Source organism: Pseudophryne corroboree, chromosome 6 (genome assembly GCF_028390025.1).
Source record: "Pseudophryne corroboree isolate aPseCor3 chromosome 6, aPseCor3.hap2, whole genome shotgun sequence".
NCBI lineage: Eukaryota > Metazoa > Chordata > Amphibia > Anura > Myobatrachidae > Pseudophryne > Pseudophryne corroboree.
The window spans coordinates 571,701,903-571,725,600 of NC_086449.1; the positions used below are offsets into that span (position 1 = coordinate 571,701,903).

The window sequence follows — 23,698 nt, forward strand, 5'->3', positions numbered from 1 at the left end:
AGGAAAGTTCGGACACTAGGATCTGGTACTGTACCAGATATTTACCGACTGTTTGTGTCCCCTGACGTAGCCTGAGGATATCAGAGGAGGCAGAGGTCACACGACCTGGTTCATCAAAGATGCGCCTGAAGGTTGCCACGAAATCTGCATATGAAGAGAGCCAGGCATCAGACTTCTCCCATAGAGGTGATACCCAATCGAGGGCGGAGCCACTGAGGAGGGAGATGATGTAAGCAACCTTGGTGCGGTCAGTTGGGAAACTGCCAGGTTGTAACTCGAAATATATCTCACACTGCTTTAGGAAACCCCGACAGGCTTTTGGGGAACCATCAAACTTGGCAGGTGTCGGTAAATGGAGACAAGGAGCAGAAACAGGAATGGTGGGTGGGGATACCACCAAAGGTACTGCAGTCGGCACACTGGACGCCCCTGAACCACGGAGGGTTACTTGTATTCCATCCAGCCGAGAGGAGAGGTCCTGGAGACAGCGGATCACATGGCCCTGTGCAGTCTCCTGACGTTCAAGGCAGGCTGCAAGTTCTTGCATCGGCCTGGTCGCTTGGACCTGGTCTCCGGCCGGATCCATTAGGGCAGTGCTTACTGTCACAACTGAGGGCTGGTGCTGACCAGGGGGAAGCCTCAGTTGTAGGGGCTGAGGTATATGTGTACCTGGGAGGCAGTACAGGGTTCTTAGACAAGCAGGGAACCTTTAGAACAAATGCCCGAAGGCGTGACCAAGACAACGAAGGAAAGTTCAAAGGTTTATTAAACACAGTTCAGAGGAATACGGATGACTTGGTACAGGTAACAGGAATCACAGTTCAGAGAAATACTTGGGATCGATGGCGGAGCACCGATGGAGACTTGGGATCGATGGCGGAGCACCGATGGAGACTTGGGATCGATGGCGGAGCACCGATGGAAACTTGGGATCGATGGCGGAGCACCGATGGAGACTTGGGATCGATGGCGGAGCACCGATGGAGACTTGGGATCGATGGCGGAGCACCGATGGAGACTTGGGATCGATGGTGGAACACCGATGGAGACTGGGGATCGATGGCGGAACACCGATGGTGACTGGGGATCGATGGCGAAACACCGATGGTGACTTGGGATCGATGGCGAAACACCGATGGTGACTTGGAATCGATGGCGAAACACCAATGGTTACTGGGGATCGATGGCGGAACACCGATGGTTACTGGCAGGGCAGAGCACCGCTGGAAGCTAGAAGCTGGAAGCCGGTCTCAGGTAACTGCCAGTCACAGGGAGCAATGTAGACACTGCAGAGTCAGGCTGTACAGCAGAGAAAGTCTATGGAAGAACTGCACACTGGAATCACTGAAGACAATTGAAGCACTGACAACTCTTTCCAGCCCAGGAACAAGATATTTATACCAGCTGGGAAACAGGGATTGGCTGGCTGATTAACCAGAGACCAGAGTGCAGCTGCTGGGTAATCAGGCTGAGAGCAGAGTGCAGCTGATAGGCTGAAAGGTATCACGTGATTAGGAAAACATGGCTGCGCCCATGTTAGCTTTTGGAGGGAAAGATTGTTTGTAACTTGCATGTGAAACTTAACCCTGATGCTGCCAGAATCACAGTAAGGAGATTAGAGACAATGAGATGCAGCGTCCTGCACACAGACAGTGCAGATGGAATCCAGGCTTGGAACACTGGGACAGTCTCAGGAGACATTTGGAAGGTAAATACTGATAAAGAATTACCTGGATCGTGACAGAGTGACAGCTATGGTGAGGTGTTACACAGGGAGCGTTTTGTAAGAACAAGTATTTCTTCATAATGATATGCTGTATGCTGAATGTGCTCATACAAATGGGCCACTTTAACTGGGCCACTTTGCCACTGTAAAGATTAGCACAGAATTATCTGATATACTGTGTATGTGGGGCCTATTGATATACATAATCATCACTTCCAAAAAGCTGCTCCTTCTGTGGAGACAGAAACTCTGTAAGCTCTAGTCACCCTGTACCTCCAGGCCACTGACCTGTGTAAGCCGCTGGCAGGTGACTCTTCAGCCTTACTGGTTCAGTAGCCACGGGCAGGAGAACTGATTAATGACACACAGGTTTTATGCGGGGTACACATGAGGCGACTTGTGCCTGTGTGCTAAGCGATCTAGGTTGGCACACATCGCTCAGCACACATCGCTGTACACCACTATACACACACATCGATGTGTGCTGAGCGATCTGTGCTAACCAGTGATCTGTAAACACATGCTAGGCAACCTGACTAGATCTTGCCTGCATGCTTGAATGATCTGAGCCGGCGATAGTGGCGCGCGGGGCCGCGCATCGCTACTGCTATGGAAAATGCACGCGGAGCAGTTTGTGCTTAATTTCTAAGCAATCTAGTCAGATCACTTAGAAAATAGGTAAAAATCGCCCCATGTGTATGGGGCATTAGGCTGGGAAACTTGTGTCACTGGCCTGTAAGCTGCTCCTCAGTGCCTCACAAAAACTGCGCACATTGTGGGCGGGCGTGACACAAGGTGCAGTGGCCAGTGGGTGCTGTGTGCCAGATCGGGGAATGAGGAGTCCCATGAGGTTGTTGCTGCTGATCTCACGGGACAGAGGAGCATGGGATGGGATCCTCCAATCATAGTTCAGCACTTGCTCTTCTGACCCCTCCACAAAGTCTCATGGGATTTACCCCAGCAGTTCACTACTGCAGTGTAACCCATCCCTCTGCATGTAGCTGGCGGGCCCCATAAACCCTTGAGGCTCCGACAGCCTGGTAACTGCATGCTGTGACAGATGGCAGGCCTTAGGAGCCCATCTGTACCGCCTTGTGGATAACAGACACTGGAATTAGGGTTACGTATAGCGGGGAAATACTTACTTGAACGCCATAGGATCAGAAGTGGTGATCACATGGCCACTAGGACCCGGAATATGCTGCGCTGCTGGAGACGCTGCAGCCAACAGGAGAAGGAAAGTCGACACTTGACCACGAGGGATGATATGGCGACATTCTAACATGTTAACATGTCATCACTGTCTACATGATCAATGTTGACTTTATGACTGTCAACAAATCATACCCAAACCCACTTTATTAACTGCTGACTGAACAATGCAACAGTGCAGGCATTCCACTAATTAAAAGTCCGTCAGATTGCATCGTTTAGCCATTATTTAATGAGTGATGCACTTCATTAGTCTCTGCATACAATCTAGAGATGTGCACCGGAAATTTTTCGGGTTTTGTGTTTTGGTTTTGGGTTCCGTTCCGCGGCCGTGTTTTGGGTTCGACCGCGTTTTGGCAAAACCTCACCGATTTTTTTTAGTCGGATTCGGGTGTGCTTTGGATTCGGGTGTTTTTTTCAAAAAACACTAAAAAACAGCTTAAATCATAGAATTTGGGGGTCATTTTGATCCCAAAGTATTATTAACCTCAAAAACCATAATTTACACTCATTTTCAGTCTATTCTGAATACCTCACACCTCACAATATTATTTTTAGTCCTAAAATTTGCACCGAGGTCGCTGGATGACTAAGCTAAGCGACCCTAGTGGCCGACACAAACACCTGGCCCATCTAGGAGTGGCACTGCAGTGTCACGCAGGATGTCCCTTCCAAAAAACCCTCCCCAAACAGCACATGATGCAAAGAAAAAAAGAGGCGCAATGAGGTAGCTGTGTGAGTAAGCTAAGCGACCCTAGTGGCCGACACAAACACCGGGCCCATCTAGGAGTGGCACTGCAGTGTCACGCAGGATGTCCCTTCCAAAAAACCCTCCCCAAACAGCACATGACGCAAAGAAAAAAAGAGGCGCAATGAGGTAGCTGTGTGAGTAAGATAAGCGACCCTAGTGGCCGACACAAACACCGGGCCCATCTAGGAGTGGCACTGCAGTGTCACGCAGGATGGCCCTTCCAAAAAACCCTCCCCAAACAGCACATGACGCAAAGAAAAAAAGAGGCGCAATGAGGTAGCTGTGTGAGTAAGATAAGCGACCCTAGTGGCCGACACAAACACCGGGCCCATCTAGGAGTGGCACTGCAGTGTCACGCAGGATGTCCCTTCCAAAAAACCCTCCCCAAACAGCACATGACGCAAAGAAAAAAAGAGGCGCAATGAGGTAGCTGTGTGAGTAAGCTAAGCGACCCTAGTGGCCGACACAAACACCGGGCCCATCTAGGAGTGGCACTGCAGTGTCACGCAGGATGTCCCTTCCAAAAAACCCTCCCCAAACAGCACATGACGCAAAGAAAAAAAGAGGCGCAATGAGGTAGCTGTGTGAGTAAGCTAAGCGACCCTAGTGGCCGACACAAACACCTGGCCCATCTAGGAGTGGCACTGCAGTGTCACGCAGGATGTCCCTTCCAAAAAACCCTCCCCAAACAGCACATGACGCAAAGAAAAAAAGAGGCGCAATGAGGTAGCTGTGTGAGTAAGATAAGCGACCCTAGTGGCCGACACAAACACCGGGCCCATCTAGGAGTGGCACTGCAGTGGCACGCAGGATGGCCCTTCCAAAAAACCCTCCCCAAACAGCACATGACGCAAAAAATTAAATTAAGAAAAATTAATTAATTAAATTAAGAAAAATTAAAGAAAAAAGAGGTGCAAGATGGAATTGTCCTTGGGCCCTCCCACCCACCCTTATGTTGTATAAACAGGACATGCACACTTTAACCAACCCATCATTTCAGTGACAGGGTCTGCCACACGACTGTGACTGAAATGACCCCCACCAAAAAAGAAGCAATTAATCGCTCCTTGCACAAACTGGCTCTACAGAGGCACGATCTCCACCTCATCATCATCCTCCGATATATCACCGTGTACATCCCCCTCCTCACAGATTATCAATTCGTCCCCACTGGAATCCACCATCTCAGCTCCCTGTGTACTTTGTGGAGGCAATTGCTGCTGGTGAATGTCTCCACGGAGGAATTGATTATAATTCATTTTAATGAACATCATCTTCTCCACATTTTCTGGATGTAACCTCGTACGCCGATTGCTGACAAGGTGAGCGGCGGCACTAAACACTCTTTCGGAGTACACACTTGTGGGAGGGCAACTTAGGTAGAATAAAGCCAGTTTGTGCAAGGGCCTCCAAATTGCCTCTTTTTCCTGCCAGTATAAGTACGGACTGTGTGACGTGCCTACTTGGATGCGGTCACTCATATAATCCTCCACCATTCTTTCAATGGTGAGAGAATCATATGCAGTGACAGTAGACGACATGTCCGTAATCGTTGTCAGGTCCTTCAGTCCGGACCAGATGTCAGCATCAGCAGTCGCTCCAGACTGCCCTGCATCACCGCCAGCGGGTGGGCTCGGAATTCTGAGCCTTTTCCTCGCACCCCCAGTTGCGGGAGAATGTGAAGGAGGAGATGTTGACAGGTCGCGTTCCGCTTGACTTGACAATTTTGTCACCAGCAGGTCTTTGAACCCCAGCAGACTTGTGTCTGCCGGAAAGAGAGATCCAAGGTAGGCTTTAAATCTAGGATCGAGCACGGTGGCCAAAATGTAGTGCTCTGATTTCAACAGATTGACCACCCGTGAATCCTTGTTAAGCGAATTAAGGGCTCCATCCACAAGTCCCACATACCTAGCGGAATCGCTCCGTGTTAGCTCCTCCTTCAATGTCTCCAGCTTCTTCTGCAAAAGCCTGATGAGGGGAATGACCTGACTCAGGCTGGCAGTGTCTGAACTGACTTCACGTGTGGCAAGTTCAAAGGGCATCAGAACCTTGCACAATGTTGAAATCATTCTCCACTGCGCTTGAGACAGGTGCATTCCACCTCCTATATCGTGCTCAATTGTATAGGCTTGAATGGCCTTTTGCTGCTCCTCCAACCTCTGAAGCATATAGAGGGTTGAATTCCACCTCGTTACCACTTCTTGCTTCAGATGATGGCAGGGCAGGTTCAGTTGTTTTTGGTGGTGCTCCAGTCTTCTGTACGTGGTGCCTGTACGCCGAAAGTGTCCCGCAATTCTTCTGGCCACCGACAGCATCTCTTGCACGCCCCTGTCGTTTTTTAAAAAATTCTGCACCACCAAATTCAAGGTATGTGCAAAACATGGGACGGGCTGGAATTTGCCCATATTTAATGCACACACAATATTGCTGGCGTTGTCCGATGCCACAAATCCACAGGAGAGTCCAATTGGGGTAAGCCATTCCGCGATGATCTTCCTCAGTTGCCGTAAGAGGTTTTCAGCTGTGTGCGTATTCTGGAAAGCGGTGATACAAAGCGTAGCCTGCCTAGGAAAGAGTTGGCGTTTGCGAGATGCTGCTACTGGTGCCGCCGCTGCTGTTCTTGCGGCGGGAGTCCATACATCTACCCAGTGGGCTGTCACAGTCATATAGTCCTGACCCTGCCCTGCTCCACTTGTCCACATGTCCGTGGTTAAGTGGACATTGGGTACAACTGCATTTTTTAGGACACTGGTGAGTCTTTTTCTGACGTCCGTGTACATTATCGGTATCGCCTGCCTAGAGAAGTGGAACCTAGATGGTATTTGGTAACGGGGGCACACTACCTCAAGAAATTGTCTAGTTCCCTGTGAACTAACGGCGGATACCGGACGCACGTCTAACACCAACATAGTTGTCAAGGCCTCAGTTATCCGCTTTGCAGCAGGATGACTGCTGTGATATTTCATCTTCCTCGCAAAGGACTGTTGGACAGTCAATTGCTTACTGGAAGTAGTACAAGTGGGCTTACGACTTCCCCTCTGGGATGACCATCGACTCCCAGCAGCAACAACAGCAGCGCCAGCAGCAGTAGGCGTTACACGCAAGGATGCATCGGAGGAATCCCAGGCAGGAGAGGAATCGTCAGAATTGCCAGTGACATGGCCTGCAGAACTATTGGCATTCCTGGGGAAGGAGGAAATTGACACTGAGGGAGTTGGTGGGGTGGTTTGCGTGAGCTTGGTTACAAGAGGAAGGGATTTACTGGTCAGTGGACTGCTTCCGCAGTCACCCAAAGTTTTTGAACTTGTCACTGACTTATTATGAATGCGCTGCAGGTGACGTATAAGGGAGGATGTTCCGAGGTGGTTAACGTCCTTACCCCTACTTATTACAGCTTGACAAAGGCAACACACGGCTTGACAAATGTTGTCCGCATTTCTGGTGAAATACTTCCACACCGAAGAGCTGATTTTTTTGGTATTTTGACCAGGCATGTCAATGGCCCTATTCCTCCCACGGACAACAGGTGTCTCCCCGGGTGCCTGACTTAAACAAACCACCTCACCATCAGAATCCTCCTGGTCAATTTCCTCCCCAGCGCCAGCAACACCCATATCCTCCTCATCCTGGTGTACTTCAACACTGACATCTTCAATCTGACTATCAGGAACTGGACTGCGGGTGCTCCTTCCAGCACTTGCAGGGGGCGTGCAAATGGTGGAAGGCGCATGCTCTTCACGTCCAGTGTTGGGAAGGTCAGGCATCGCAACCGACACAATTGGAGTCGGACTCTCCTTGTGGATTTGGGATTTCGAAGAACGCACATCTCTTTGCGGTGCTTTTGCCAGCTTGAGTCTTTTCATTTTTCTAGCGAGAGGCTGAGTGCTTCCATCCTCATGTGAAGCTGAACCACTAGCCATGAACATAGGCCAGGGCCTCAGCCGTTCCTTGCCACTCCGTGTGGTAAATGGCATATTGGCAAGTTTACGCTTCTCCTCCGACAATTTTATTTTAGATTTTGGAGTCCTTTTTTTACTGATATTTGGTGTTTTGGATTTTACATGCTCTGTACTATGACATTGGGCATCGGCCTTGGCAGACGACGTTGCTGGCATTTCATCGTCTCGGCCATGACTAGTGGCAGCAGCTTCAGCACGAGGTGGAAGTGGATCTTGATCTTTCCCTAATTTTGGAACCTCAACATTTTTGTTCTCCATATTTTAATAGGCACAACTAAAAGGCACCTCAGGTAAACAATGGAGATGGATGGATACTAGTATACAATTATGGATGGACTGCCGAGTGCCGACACAGAGGTAGCTACAGCCGTGGACTAACGTACTGTGTCTGCTGCTAATATAGACTGGATGATAATGAGATGAAATCAATATAATATCACTAGTACTGCAGCCGGACAGGTATGTATATTTATTATGTAATGACTGATGACGGACCTGCTGGACACTGTCAGCTCAGCAGCACCGCAGACTGCTACAGTAAGCTACTATACTATAGTAGTATGTACAAAGAAGAAAGAAAAAAAAAAAACACGGGGAGGTGGTATACAATTATGGATGGACTGCCGAGTGCCGACACAGAGGTAGCTACAGCCGTGGACTACCGTACTGTGTCTGCTGCTAATATAGACTGGATGATAATGAGATGAAATCAATATAATATCACTAGTACTGCAGCCGGACAGGTATGTATATTTATTATGTAATAACTGATGACGGACCTGCTGGACACTGTCAGCTCAGCAGCACCGCAGACTGCTACAGTAAGCTACTATACTATAGTAGTATGTACAAAGAAGAAAGAAAAAAAAAACCACGGGGAGGTGGTATACAATTATGGATGGACTGCCGAGTGCCGACACAGAGGTAGCTACAGCCGTGGACTAACGTACTGTGTCTGCTGCTAATATAGACTGGATGATAATGAGATGAAATCAATATAATATCACTAGTACTGCAGCCGGACAGGTATGTATATTTATTATGTAATGACTGATGACGGACCTGCTGGACACTGTCAGCTCAGCAGCACCGCAGACTGCTACAGTAAGCTACTATACTATAGTAGTATGTACAAAGAAGAAAGAAAAGAAAAACCCACGGGGAGGTGGTATACAATTATGGATGGACTGCCGAGTGCCGACACAGAGGTAGCTACAGCCGTGGACTAACGTACTGTGTCTGCTGCAAATATAGACTGGATGATAATGAGATGAAATCAATATAATATCACTAGTACTGCAGCCGGACAGGTATGTATATTTATTATGTAATGACTGATGACGGACCTGCTGGACACTGTCAGCTCAGCAGCACCGCAGACTGCTACAGTAAGCTACTATACTATAGTAGTATGTACAAAGAAGAAAGAAAAAAAAAAAACCACGGGGAGGTGGTATACAATTATGGATGGACTGCCGAGTGCCGACACAGAGGTAGCTACAGCCGTGGACTAACGTACTGTGTCTGCTGCTAATATAGACTGGATGATAATGAGATGAAATCAATATAATATCACTAGTACTGCAGCCGGACAGGTATGTATATTTATTATGTAATGACTGATGACGGACCTGCTGGACACTGTCAGCTCAGCAGCACCGCAGACTGCTACAGTAAGCTACTATACTATAGTAGTATGTACAAAGAAGAAAGAAAAAAGAAAAACCACGGGGAGGTGGTATACAATTATGGATGGACTGCCGAGTGCCGACACAGAGGTAGCTACAGCCGTGGACTAACGTACTGTGTCTGCTGCTAATATAGACTGGATGATAATGAGATGAAATCAATATAATATCACTAGTACTGCAGCCGGACAGGTATGTATATTTATTATGTAATGACTGATGACGGACCTGCTGGACACTGTCAGCTCAGCAGCACCGCAGACTGCTACAGTAAGCTACTATACTATAGTAGTATGTACAAAGAAGAAAGAAAAAAAAAAACCACGGGGAGGTGGTATACAATTATGGATGGACTGCCGAGTGCCGACACAGAGGTAGCTACAGCCGTGGACTAACGTACTGTGTCTGCTGCTAATATAGACTGGATGATAATGAGATGAAATCAATATAATATCACTAGTACTGCAGCCGGACAGGTATGTATATTTATTATGTAATGACTGATGACGGACCTGCTGGACACTGTCAGCTCAGCAGCACCGCAGACTGCTACAGTAAGCTACTATACTATAGTAGTATGTACAAAGAAGAAAGAAAAAAAAAAACCACGGGGAGGTGGTATACAATTATGGATGGACTGCCGAGTGCCGACACAGAGGTAGCTACAGCCGTGGACTAACGTACTGTGTCTGCTGCTAATATAGACTGGATGATAATGAGATGAAATCAATATATATGTATATATAATATCACTAGTACTGCAGCCGGACAGGTATATATATTTATTATGTAATGACTGATGACGGACCTGCTGGACACTGTCAGCTCAGCAGCACCGCAGACTGCTACAGTAAGCTACTATAGTAGTATGTATAAAGAAGAATGAAAAAAAAAAAAACCACGGGTAGGTGGTATACAATATTATATATATATATATATATTATATACAATTATATATATATATATATATATATATATATATATTAAACTGGTGGTGGTGATTGATTATTAAACTGGTGGTCAGGTCACTGGTCACACTATCAGCAACTTGCAAGTAGTACTCCTAAGCAGACAATCACAAAATATATTATACTGGTCTGGTGGTCAGTGTGGTCACAATGGCAGTGTGGCACTGACTCTGGCAGCAAAAGTGTGCACTGTACGTTATATGTACTCCTGAGTCCTGCTCTCAGACTCTAACTGCTCCCCACTGTCAGTGTCTCCCCCACAAGTCAGATAATTAATACAGTCACACTATCTAATCTATATCACTTCAGCAAGTAGTAGTAGTATAGTAGTACTCCTCCTAATAATGCTCCCCAAAATTACTACTACTGTGTCTCTCTCTACTGTCTCACTCTCTTCTCTAAACGGAGAGGACGCCAGCCACGTCCTCTCCCTATGAATCTCAATGCACGTGTGAAAATGGCGGCGACGCGCGGCTCCTTATATAGAATCCGAGTCTCGCGATAGAATCCGAGCCTCGCGAGAATCCGACAGCGGGATGATGACGTTCGGGCGCGCTCGGGTTAACCGAGCAAGGCGGGAAGATCCGAGTCGCCCGGACCCGTGTAAAAAAACCTGAAGTTCGGGCGGGTTCGGTTTCCGAGGAACCGAACCCGCTCATCTCTAATACAATCACCTTTTTGCACTTCTACAGACTCAGACATCCTACGTCAGCATTACCTGTGGAAAAGCTACTTCACATAAGGTTGCCTGGTGGTCATAATAATTTGGCCAGTCACTGTATAATATGTATGTTCAGGCTGGGCTGGCTATTGAACCTTATATTGTAATATTATTATATAGATAATGATATATTCTTTGTAGAGTTGTTCTTGTGAAATACACATTGATGCTCCTACTGAACAAAGCAGTTTCCTTCAGTTTATCCCGTCCCTGTCCGTATAATGCAGGTAGTATAGAAGACACTGCCCTATGCATTTTGAATTACTACCCTCTGAATTAATAATTGTGCACCCTATAGGCTAATGGCTCTTCTATCCAAAACCTCACATTCATTATTTTTAAATTAAATAATGTTCGTCAAACACAGAGAAACAAAAAAAAAAAAGCGTAAAACAAAAAGTAAAGCATACAACCACCTCTATGCCACTCCTGAAGCTGGATATGTGCCAGTTTTGTCTATTCGGTATACAGAACTGTCAGGGATGGGCAGCCTTCATCACTACAGCTGCTGCAGAAATACATCTCGCATGATACTCATCACAATATCGCTAAGCATTGTGGGAAATGTATTTCAGTCACACCAAGATTGATGCAAGTTGTCCATTTCTGACTAACAAAAACAAATGTAACATCTTGTAGGCAGGTCCTGGAGATGTTTATTTCATTCTGAATACTGAAAATTTCCAAATGGTGACTTTCAATTTTTTTTTATAATAATTGCTTAACCCTTGTAAATTTTGGTAGGCTGAGGGCTTTGATTCCATCTTCGCATAAATGCAACACTGTAATTTGTAAAAGACCCCCTAATCCTGCTGTGCTTTAGGAAGCTCCTCATCTAGTAGGCATCATCACCACAATAGCAGAATTGCACAACCCATGGATCTGGGACGCACCTGTTTTTGCTGCATCCTGTATGTTAGCCAAATTATACATTCTATAGGGAACCGCCTAATTTGCAGTCCCAGAACAATGACACACTGGCACTTGGGGGCAGATGTATTACCCTGGAGAAGTCATAAGGAAGTGATAAACCAGTGATAAGTGCAAGGTGATAAACGCACCAGCCAATCAGCTCCAATATGCAAATTGACAGTTAGGAGCTGACTGGCTGGTGCGTTTATCACTTTGCACTTATCACTGGTTTATCACTTCCTTATGCCTTTTCCAGGTTAATACAGCTGCCCCTAGAGGTCTTTACTGTTAAAAGAAAAGGTTGATCAGCACGGCTTTATACTACTTAATGTTTATTACACCTTATTACTGTAAGCTAAGAGCCAACAAATGCCAAGTTTTAACTGTCACCAAATAATAACAAAAATAACCGTTACATACTATATCCTACAGATACTGTTATACAGCCAATCCTATTATGCAGAGCTGTTGTGCTCAAATAATACCTTTTAAAAATTTGATGTAAGCTCCTAATTATATTAAATAGCTAATTCCCAGTAAGCTACACAGGAATTCAAATTACATTTGTTTAATGAAAAACTAAAATACAAGATTTATCTTAAATCTGTCCTTCGCACATAGAATACATTATACAATGGCGTGACTGTACAAGGATGAGCACAACAACATGCTAGTTCCCCTCACCTCTTCAGTAAACTGCAATGATGTAATCTGCAATGTCTGCGTCACATGAAAACAATTCCATGTGTGTGCACAATGACACGCTCCGTTACCTACAGGGTCATCCCATGCAGAAGGCCAGCACACACCTGGTCACTGAAAACATTTTCTGATCACTACCTAGGACGAATCAATCAGTGCTGTGACACAGACAACTGTTCAATCAGCATCATAAGATATTGGTCAGTTCTGTTGCATTACATCACTGAATGACCAAATACTGTAATACAGAAACATAATAATACAGCACATAGTGAATGTCACTACAAGTTACTATAGATTTCATGTTCATTTTTAGAAATGCTCTGTGATAACATTAATTCTTCCTATTTATTCAAATTCCACATTACAAATTGCAGCAACATACAGTAGTAGTAGAATATAGTTGTCAAATATTTAAATTAGTGGTTAAGCAATATATTGTCAACACTCCTTTATCTAGTATGAATGGTGGCTCTGACACACCAATTACGGAGCACTTCAGGAGCCAGACAGACTGTACTTTGATGACTGAGCTGTACATTATCCTCTGGCAGTGCTTTGTTCATATAAACGCTGTACACTGGAAAAGCTTAAACCATAAACCCCTCTGATCACTAATCAGTGTCCTGTGCACTTCATGGCAATAGTTTCATTTCTGATCTAACAGACATGCAGCATAATACAGTTCAGAGAGCTAATGAATGAAGGTCAAAGAGACAAGGTGGAGATATAAATAATGTACTGCAGCAAAGAGCTGGGCTTGTTACATTACATGCCGGGACTCACCATCGGAGCAGGGAATCCACAGACAGAAGCACAGGAGAGCGCTCTTCTTTCTTCAGGATAAATAGCACCTGCAATCATGTCAGGATGATGCAGGGTGACTTAGCAAACAGGCTGAAATTCTCCACTCAAGTAGCCACCTGCAATAGTTATTTTACTAATACCAGAGCCCCACACATATCCTCCATCTACAGCATGGAGCTGAATGTGATCAAGCTATAGCAAACGTTCCATTTTATTAGGTTTATGTTACAAGGAAGAAGGGTGTTGAGGAATCCTCTTCCATGTGGCTAAGCTACTCTGTAAGATACCATCAGTATTCTTAGTCAGTCCCTGGAAACATCCAATCAAGAAGTGAGCAGTGTCAGCATGACGCTGGACAGGAAAAAAAAAAAAAAACACATTTACTGCAGAGCATCAAAGCTAGCTTTAGCATCCACTGCCTTTACCAGGGAACACTTGATTCTTCCCTACGCATAAAATCCTCTAGTAACTGTTTCACTGTCTTATCGGAGCATGCACCACATTCAGCAGCCTCTGCTTCTTCCCTACCTATCATTCACAACAGGCTTCTGTGTGTATGAGGACATGGGTCAAAGGTGGCGTTCCTCTGTTCTGCAAAACCCTGACTGCAGTGTCCCAGTCTACACTCTCTGCAAATCAGGCAGTGGAACAAAAAATGACTATTTAATTCCAACAGCAGGCACAACGCCACTACAGCATCAAAGTAGCCCTGACTCCTTATATTCCCTCTAAGGCAGGTACATACACATTCTGCATATTAGCACCTTTCTACCCTGAAAACTCATCTGACTTCTACAAGGACAAAATGCACTTGGTACTGTGTGTCCCATGCAGGATGGAGGTTCCACCCCAAAGGGCTCAGCATCTAGGCAATTTTATTAACATTAACACGGGTGCAAGAGAGTAATCCATTAAAAATACTTTCACAGTTGTAAACATTTGGATACAATGTCCAAGGATTCTTTGTTATTGAACAGATGCTTGCATGGCGCAGTCCTAAATCTCTAATCCTCATTTATTGTATCTCTCTCATTAATAAACCTAAAACTGCAGAGAGTATAACAGAACAGAGATTTAGAAACAAACCCAGCGTTCGGGAGAGGTAGTGTTGTATCAGTACTACAACACAGACATTAAAGGTCACTTAGAACTACTCAGAACAAAATGTGCACAATGTTATGGAGTCTACAGATTAATGTATCAAGATGTAGCATCTGCAGGAGAACAATTAATTGAATTTGAAAGTGGTCTGAACTCAGGAGGATTGGGGCATTCTGGATTGTAAATTCATTTGGGCACGGACTTCACTGTACTGTTTTTTGTTTTTGTTTTTTGATCATTATATCTAATTTCTTTGTGTCATGATTTGTTTTAGTTACAGCACTGCCATAGGCAAAACTAGGCATTTGGTAATGGATGGTCTCAGTTACAACCCCTCGTCTGAACTTGTGCTATCTTGGAAGTTTGTGACACAGGGGATAAATCAGAGTTGATCTCAGCAGCAAATTTGTTAGCAGTTGGGCAAAACCTTGTGCACTGCAGGGGGGCAGATATAACATGTGCAGAGAGAGTTAGATTTGGGTGGGGTGTGTTAAAAACCAAAATCTAAATTGCAGTGTAAAAATAAAGCAGCCACTATTACCCTGCACAGAAACAAAATAACCCACCCAAATCTAAAGGGCCCCATACACTACAACGATATGTCTGAGGCTGAAGTCGAATGCAGTTTCCCTTGAACTCCCCTGGGAGTTTCCCGGGAATGATTCCATACGATTTTGCTATTTTTGCATACGATATATCACATGCGATTGATGAAGCTGCTATATATCGCATGCAATATATCGTACGGCATACAATTGTACAATGAGATATATCTGATGGGCTGGATAGAGGGCTACGGGGGCTGGGCGTGTCCTGAGAATGCCAGTCTAACTTCCCTGTGATACATCGCATGCAATATATCATATGCACAAAAAACACACTTTTTTTCATCCAATTCCGATATATCATTATTGCAGCACCAACGACCTAGGGGATCCTATCCAACAGCCATGGGGATGCACATCAGATTGGATACGATCTAAAACACGTACGATTGTATACAATTTCATACAATATATCAGACGGATATATCGGAATTGTATGGAATCATGTAAAATCGTACTAGTGTATGGGGCCCTTAACTCTTTCTGCAAATGTTATATCTGCCCCCCCTGCAGTGCACATGGTTTTGCCCAACTGCTAACAAATTTGCTGCTGCGATCAACTCGGAATTACCCCCATGGTTTTGTGACCAAAATTGAGACAGCAAAGATTTCTATCCTTATCCTTATTATCAGGTCACTCTTTCAATTAGCGACATGCGGTGAGGTGAGGTGAGGTGAGGCAGGGTAGGCAGAGCTTCTCCTATCATACTCCAGTATACTACACAGTCTGGACTACAAAAATTATATGAAAAACACAAAGATGATATTATAAATATCTTCTTTGTATTATCTAATCATTTTTATAGTCCAAACTCTGGAGTGTACTGGAGTATGATAGGAGAGGCTCTGCCTCCCTTGTCTACACATCTCTGATCAAAAGTCAGCAAATTTCCAGAAGTATACACCGCTGCACCTTGGTGTAATGCCCACATGACCCCTCGGGTTCATATATCTGTGTGTAAATCTGGCTCTGATACTAGCGAGTGCCTCCCCAGCCCATTACCTCTTTGCATGTCACTGCTTTCAAGGGCCAAGGTCCTGGAAGCAGCATAGGCTCCCAGGAGCTGGCCAGGTTCATCACTGCTTGGAAAGTGATAAAATAGAGAGATTAAAAGTACCAGCCAATCAGCTCCTTACTGCCATTTTTCAAACACATCATGTGACATGGCAGTTAGGACCTGATTGGCTGTCAATTCTTCTTGCTCCATTTTATCACTCTCCAAGCGATGATGCATCTAGCCCTTAGTGACATTATTTTAGGATGCTTTTTCAAAATATTTCTGTCACAAGTGGAGACTTTTCCTGTGGATGCTGTTAGCCGCTTGCCTGGCACACTGCGGTGGCGGAGGGATCAGCACTGTTCGAGAAAATAAACAAGTGCAACATATAAGACAAACAGCCATATCCCACAGTAGCATTTACAAGAGCTTTGTAATCACCCTAATAATCTCTTGCGCATCTGGGAAAATATTGATCTTGCAACTAGCCCTGGATGCCACACTGGTGGCTTGAATTAATAAGAAACAGTTATGGTTAAGCACACTGTTTATTAGCTCCATAGCTATAGCCCCCTCCCTGCTTTTTCTTTGTGTTTAGTAACTCCCTCATCGCATGGTCATTGCCACTGAATAAGCTGCCATCTGCGCTTATATTGCGGCTGCTGCCCATTTACAAATTTGGTGTCTGCGGGTAATACAGCCACCATGGCAGCAGCACCATGAGACACAGATTGACTCAGGCTGATATGACACAAACACCGTACAAGTTCAGAACATGCTTGTTCTAAAACTATTAATGAGTACAGAAACATGTGTATGAATAGCTATACACTATGCCATCATTTCTAAAGAAATCTGATATGATTCATTTCATGCATCCAGTGGCGTCAAGAAATGGGGGGAGAGGGTACAAATTACCTGGGCCCCGGTCTGATAGAGGGGCCCAGTGGGGGCTCAGGTCCATGCCTCCTTTGATTAAGCCATGCCCACTGAAAAGTACCTGTGCCCAGTCAGGCTCTCTACTGCGTGGGTGCTTCTGATGTGCTAGACAACCCCCCAAAGAGGAGTGGCCATGCCCGCAGCATGCTGTGGTCACACCCCCTCCAGTGGGGGCAGGGGGGCCAAGGAAGATGTTGTACCGGGGCCCAGGATTTCTCTTGGCTGCCCTGCATGCATCAGATACTGTATTGTCATGTTTATACTTGGTACATTCAAACTGAATTCAAATACAATATAATGCATGTATTGGTACTGATTCTGAGTTGGACACTGCTGCATCTGTGTCTGTATCTTTTACCAGTGCAGTGTGTGCAGCTTTATGCTACTACCGGTATAAGCCCTTCCCTGGTAGACAGCCGTGCGTCTGTATGTGCAAGGACTGATCGTCTTTAGATACTGAAACACTGTATTAATTGGTGCCATGGCTCGCACCATGGAAACTTGTAGCAGCCCCATGCTAGGTGCAGGTTCGCTGTCAGAGTATGGTCTCCAACATGCAGTGCGGCTTTTTAGTGCATTAGACACATGCTCAGTAGACAAAAAATTCACCCAAATCCATGAACTTAAGCATTACCCGTGACTGAAGCACTTAGTGTGGATCTGGAATTTCTAGGTGTGTGTATGAATTTAGTATTTTCTGTATACAATGAGGATGTATCTGGCTTCCTCTTCCCAAAACACATTACAGTGAAACACATATCCACACAACAATTAGCATAAAACACACATACACACAAAATCTCACTGCCCGTTCTTCCTTCCCCATATCCCTCTCCTCCCTCCACTATTTCTTTCTCCCTCTTGTTTTTCCAGCACATTCCACAGATACTCGATTGGATTGAGATCTGGGAACTATAGAGTCAACTCTTTGTCATGTTCCTCAAGCCAATCCTGAATAATTTGGCAGTGTGGCAGGGAGCATTATCCTGCTGAAAGAGGCCACTTCTATTAGAGAATACCATTGCCATGAAGGGGTGTACTTAGTCTGCAACAATGTTTAGGTAGGTTGTATGTGTCAAAGTAACATGCACATGAATGGCAGGACCCAAGGTTTCCCAGCAGAACATTGCCTCCTTCCCGTAGTGCATCCTGGTACCATCTCTTCCCAAGGTAAATAATGCACACACCCAGCTGTCCACAGGATGTAACAGAAAATGTGCTTCACCACCTGGCCACCTTCTTACACTGCTCCAGGATCCAGTTTGGACGCTCACATGCCCATTGTAAATGCTTTAGGCAGTGTGCAGGGGTCAGTATGACCGGTATGCAGCAAGCTGCGATGCACTGTGTGTTCCAACACCTTTCTATCATAGCCAGCAGTAATTATTTCTGCAAAAGTAGCTCTTCTGGGGGATCGGACCAAACAGGCTAGCCTTTGCTCCCCATGAGCATCAATAAGCCTTGGGCACTCATGACCCTATCAGCGGTACACCGGTTATCCTTCCTTGGACCAATTTTGGTAGGTACCAACCCCTGTATACTGAGAACACCCCACAAGACCTGCCGTTTAGGAGATGCTCTGACCCATTTGTCTGGCCATCACAATTTGGCCCTTGTCGGAGTTGCTCAGATCATGACACTTGCCCATTTTTCCTGCTTCCATACATCCACTTCAAGAACTGAATATTCACTTGCTGGCTAATAAATCCCACCCCTTAACAGGTGATATTGTAACAAGATAAATCAATGTTATTCAACGGTGACTGGTGTGAATGTTATGGCTGGTGGGTGTATGGTTTTTTTTCTTCTTTTAGCAAACATTTTAATTGAGAGATCTGCAGGTCTTTGAAATATTATATACAGTATGCTAGTAGATAAGATACAGTTACAGCTAAGTTGTCTTAAATTACATTGAGTTTCCAGTGATTGTGCATTTAAAGTCGCTGGATGTAACAGGCAGTGATTTAGAAGTTTCCTATGTAACGTGACGTCTTGCAGTGAACTCTAACCCACATAAAAACTGGACAATCCTCTGGCAACTTTCATTAAATAGGGCATTTTCTTTTAAAAACAACTGGATTTGAATTGTACGATTTGTTAGAAAGACAATAGATATTTGTAGCTCGATCCCAGTGGTGTCAGACCACCTTCACACGGCAGCAACCAATGAGGATGATGGAAAACTAGCTGGTGAGTAGATCTAAATTGTAGCAGAGGAAAACATGAAATCATTTAACCATAACAGCATGGTCTACAGCAGCCAGTAAAACAAAATGCACCATGAAAAAAATTCTTAAAAGCAGATGATCTTTCATCAGAACAACTGTAGACAAAAGTGTCCCTATGTGACATCTAGCAGCAGTCAGACAAGTGCAGAGGCCATTATTATTTATATATACCTGTCGTCATTGTGGATATCATTCAACAGTGGCTTGCCTTCCAGAACATACAAATGCATGATTAAGCAACCACAATACCATATTCTATAATTGAACTTTGGCAAATATGTTTGTTGCCGTTTTATTTTTGGATCTATTGGTAACACTGCAATCCAAAATTAAAATGTATGCAAATTCCTGGAGCCCTCACATGCCGTTCCAACACACCTGCCTCAAATTTAGGAGGAGGAACTACAGCAACAGGAGGACATCCTCCTGACTTTGACCTTCAGCGGAGAGTACACCAGTGAATATTGAGGCAAAAACAGCTGCAAGAACCAGAGATACCTCCATAACAACAAACAGGCCCTACAATGGGCAGTAGAACTGGGACACAGGAGGAACTGCACAAAGTAAAATTTAAATGTATGCAGGATGACGCATAACAAACACCGTAACCTACCATCTGAAAAAAAACGAACCTTGCAACTACTGTTTCTCAGTTCACAAGACACCTATCGCTAACACGTTAGAAAGATTAGACATTCAACTGTTAGACACTAATCAAGCATTTAGAGAGCACAGTGAGACTCAACAGATGATGGCCAATGAAATATGTGCGGCAAATGTTCAGCTGTTAGCACTATTTACATGCACTCAGTACCATAGCATCCATCAACCAAACTGACCCCGCTACTATACCACCGAGATGAAATGTGACAGTGTGACATGATGTTCCATCACTTCAGGTATTGGTGAGTAAAGTGCTATATTTTATACACTTACCAAAGAGGGAGATGGATAAAGAACAGCTCTCACAAAATAACTCAGGAAGAATCGGTTTAGTTTTTACAGAATTTTTTTTTTTTTTTTCAAATGTTAGAACCACACAAAATGCTCAGTAAGACTTTGTTGGTATAATGCCCTTACATATAAAAGTCGTATTGGGTGAGCATGTCTCCAAACTCCCACCTCTCCTCTATGGGGGGGTCATTCTGACCCGTTTGCACGCTGCAGTGTGTCGCAGCAGTGCGAACGGGTCAGAACTGCGCACGCACGTTGTTGCCCGGCGACAGCGACGCCGCCAATGGAAAAAATGATCGCAGCCGCGATCGCAAGAAGACTGACAGGCGGGAGGCGTTCTGGATCAACTGACCGTTTTCAAGGCGTGGTGAGGCGAACGCAGGGGTGTCCAGGCGTTTGGAGGGCGGATGTCTGACGTCAATTCCGGGACCTTCATTGCTGGATCCGTCGCACAGGGTAAGTAAATCTGATCCTGGTCTTCTTTTGCTCAAAACTTTTTTTGCAAAGCAGGGCTGCACAAGTGTTCGCAGCCTTGCTATGCAAAAAATCCCTCCCCATAGGTGGTGTCTAGTTGATCGCACGGGCTGCAAAAAGTAGATTCGTGCGATCAACTCGGAATGACCCCCAATATTCACATCTGCAGACGATAAAAGGACCCCTGGCTCCTCGATGTATGCTACAGGTCAGCCCTATCTTGCTGAAGGGAAATATTGTGTAGCACACAGCAAAGTATTTACAATGTCAGCAACCTTTTCAGGAGCATGGAGGAGCACCCAACCAGATTTGTAAAGGCACCCTAGTCTGCTTTTCTGTGTGTTTAACAGAGGTGTCATAAGCAAAGATAGACACCCATAACCTGAATTGCATAAAATAAGAAATAAGAAAGATGTTAACGTCAATAACAGCATGTTGCGTGTAGTGTGCATGAAGCAATTCTTAGGAAAAATAGAAACAAATCATACCTACTAGTCAGCCCTATTATATCTTTCCATTCACAAATATACCCACAGAGGTGACTGGCTCTAGATAGATGCCTCATGGCAATACCAAGGAAAGACTGATACCACATTATATATTCTGCGGTTAACATCACAGACCACTTGCACATTGAGGGAGTGGTAATGAAATCTATTCAAGTGAGGTGCTCTCAATGCAATATAAGTACAATCTATATCTCCCAGGATAATGGGCAGATACAAACAACACTTACTGTATGTCCTGCCACTGTGACTCGTGATTATAGCATCTTATAATACTGTATATACACAATCTATTTGCATTAATTAATTAAGTAGTAGCAGTGCTATAAAGGACTTTAAGGTGCTCTGTGCCAACCACACCACCTGGCCCTCCCAAAATGGCCTCAGTAGAACAATAAAGCTGCGGCTTGGGGGCATGCGATCTTCAAGAAGGAGACCTGTACATGCGCAGTGCTGCATCTACGCATGCACAAAACTCTAAACATCAGAGATTTACATAATCATGTCCAAAGGCTGCATATTTTTCCAGATCTGCTAAGTGCGAAAACTCCTTTGTGAATAAACCTGTGTCCACCGCTGTATCAGGTCCACAGTTCGCCTGTACAGGAGGGTCAGTAACGAGAATGTGTCATCTGGAGGGGCAACTTTCCTAGTGTTCCCATTATAGCACAAGATAAAAAAATCTATTAAGAAAAAGACAATAACACAATGATACAAACGCATAAACAAAACTCTGTCCATACTAGTTCTACAGCCCTTTACTTTCTTTATCCATCCGTTGGGGAAATAAAACAAAAACAGATAAATAATCCGCCTGAGTAGATGTCAAACTATTTTCAACTTCGAGTATGAACTGCATTAGTTAATTTTCTCTGGATTATATAAATTCAGGTGCGTATATGTAATTATGAAATGTGCATGTGTCCTTTAATGCATGTACGGTATGTCCACATGCCCTAACCTGTGCATGCATTTATGTATAGAGAAATGACATTGTAAGATCTAGTAGAACAGGAACGGTCTCCTATTATACAGTATCACATAATATCTTATCGAAATATCAATAAAGGATTATAATAATATAACAACAATAATAATAATAATAATATTATTATTATTATCTGTCCTTGGTACAGAATACTCTAAGAAAAAATTCAGATTGTAGCTTTTTAAATTAATAAGCAGCATCATGTATTAAGTAAGAGAATATGGCCCTCTGGTGGTTTATTATAGTAGCTTCATTAATCAGATCTTTTAGTTAGCTGAACTTATACTCGCCTTCCAGACTTTTACTAACAGGGGCTGGCTGGCAAGTTTTAGCCTGGGGGGCATACACAAAGCACTGGCCCACAAGTGGCATCCCATCCGTAAAGCAACCTCTCCCTTATATGCATCTGTGTAATGAGCATAAAGAGGGGAGAAGAGCAGCGAAGAGGTTCCCAGAAAGAAAGTGGAAGAAAAAAAAAACTGCCTGCCCCCTACTCCTTCTGTGACTGCAACACACTAGCACGAGAGGTTCCCTGAGTTTATATAGCAGTGACCCGGTCTAGCCTGTACCCTATCTAGCCTGCTGCTACTACCCCTCCCACGACAGGCTCACTCTTCCCACACCCATGCTCTGTCATGCAGCAGCACATATTAGCGAAGGGACCCTCACTGCTGACCTCCCGCTGCCCCTACTCTCATATGACTGGCTTGTCTGCCCCCACCCCCGCCATGTCCTGCCTGCACTTGCACAGTGCTAAATACAGTTACCGGAATTGCGGTAATGCGTTCTCCACAAGCTTGCCTCATTGCTTACCCTGCTTCTCATTGGAAGAAAGGTAAGCGTTCCTGAATGGCTACCAATCATTACTTTTCGGTGACCATTTCAGAGATATTAAAAAAGAAATACACAAAATAAGAAAAAATGAGAGAGAGAGAGAGAGAGAGAGAGAGAGAGAGACATGTTATAGACGGGGAGGAGTTCTGACTTAAAATGAGGGGGTTCTTACCTCATTGTCAGCTGACATGTACTCTGTCCTTTATTTTATTTGCACCAGATGGGGAGCAAGGGACAGGAGGCAGGGTTGTATCTTGGGATCAGAGAGCCCCAGGCAAAGTAAGGGACTGATGACGCCCCATATTTGAAATAGGTATGGCACGCGTGCCGAAAAAGGGGTATTGTCTTGTTGGGGAAGGAGCGTGGCCACACACTAGTACCCCCAATTCAAATTACACCACACAGTAGTGCCCTATTCACATTACACCACACAGTAGTGTCCCTTACACACATTACACTACACAGTAGCAGTGCTACTCACACATTTAGCCACACAGTAATAGTGCTACTTACACATTTAGCCACACATTAGCAGTTCCCAATTTGTCCAACTCAATGCTCAACACAAACACTGAACTCAATGTGACAGATACAACACTTGCTAAAGGATCAACCAACCAGATAT

General features: G+C 44.7%; 1 protein-coding gene across 2 annotated transcripts in view; it reads right to left on the bottom strand.

Moving 5' to 3' along the window:
• ANO4 (anoctamin 4) overlaps positions 1 to 23,698 on the bottom strand; it is a 416,268-nt gene that overhangs the window by 332,679 nt on the left and 59,891 nt on the right. The window contains exon 1 of one of the 2 annotated variants that reach the window (XM_063927830.1): positions 13,426 to 13,758. The exons of the other annotated variant lie outside the window; for it this stretch is intronic. The gene's annotated coding sequence lies outside the window, so the exon portion shown is untranslated. Of the gene's footprint in view, positions 1 to 13,425; positions 13,759 to 23,698 lie in introns of those variants that run through there. 2 annotated transcript variants of the gene reach the window in all.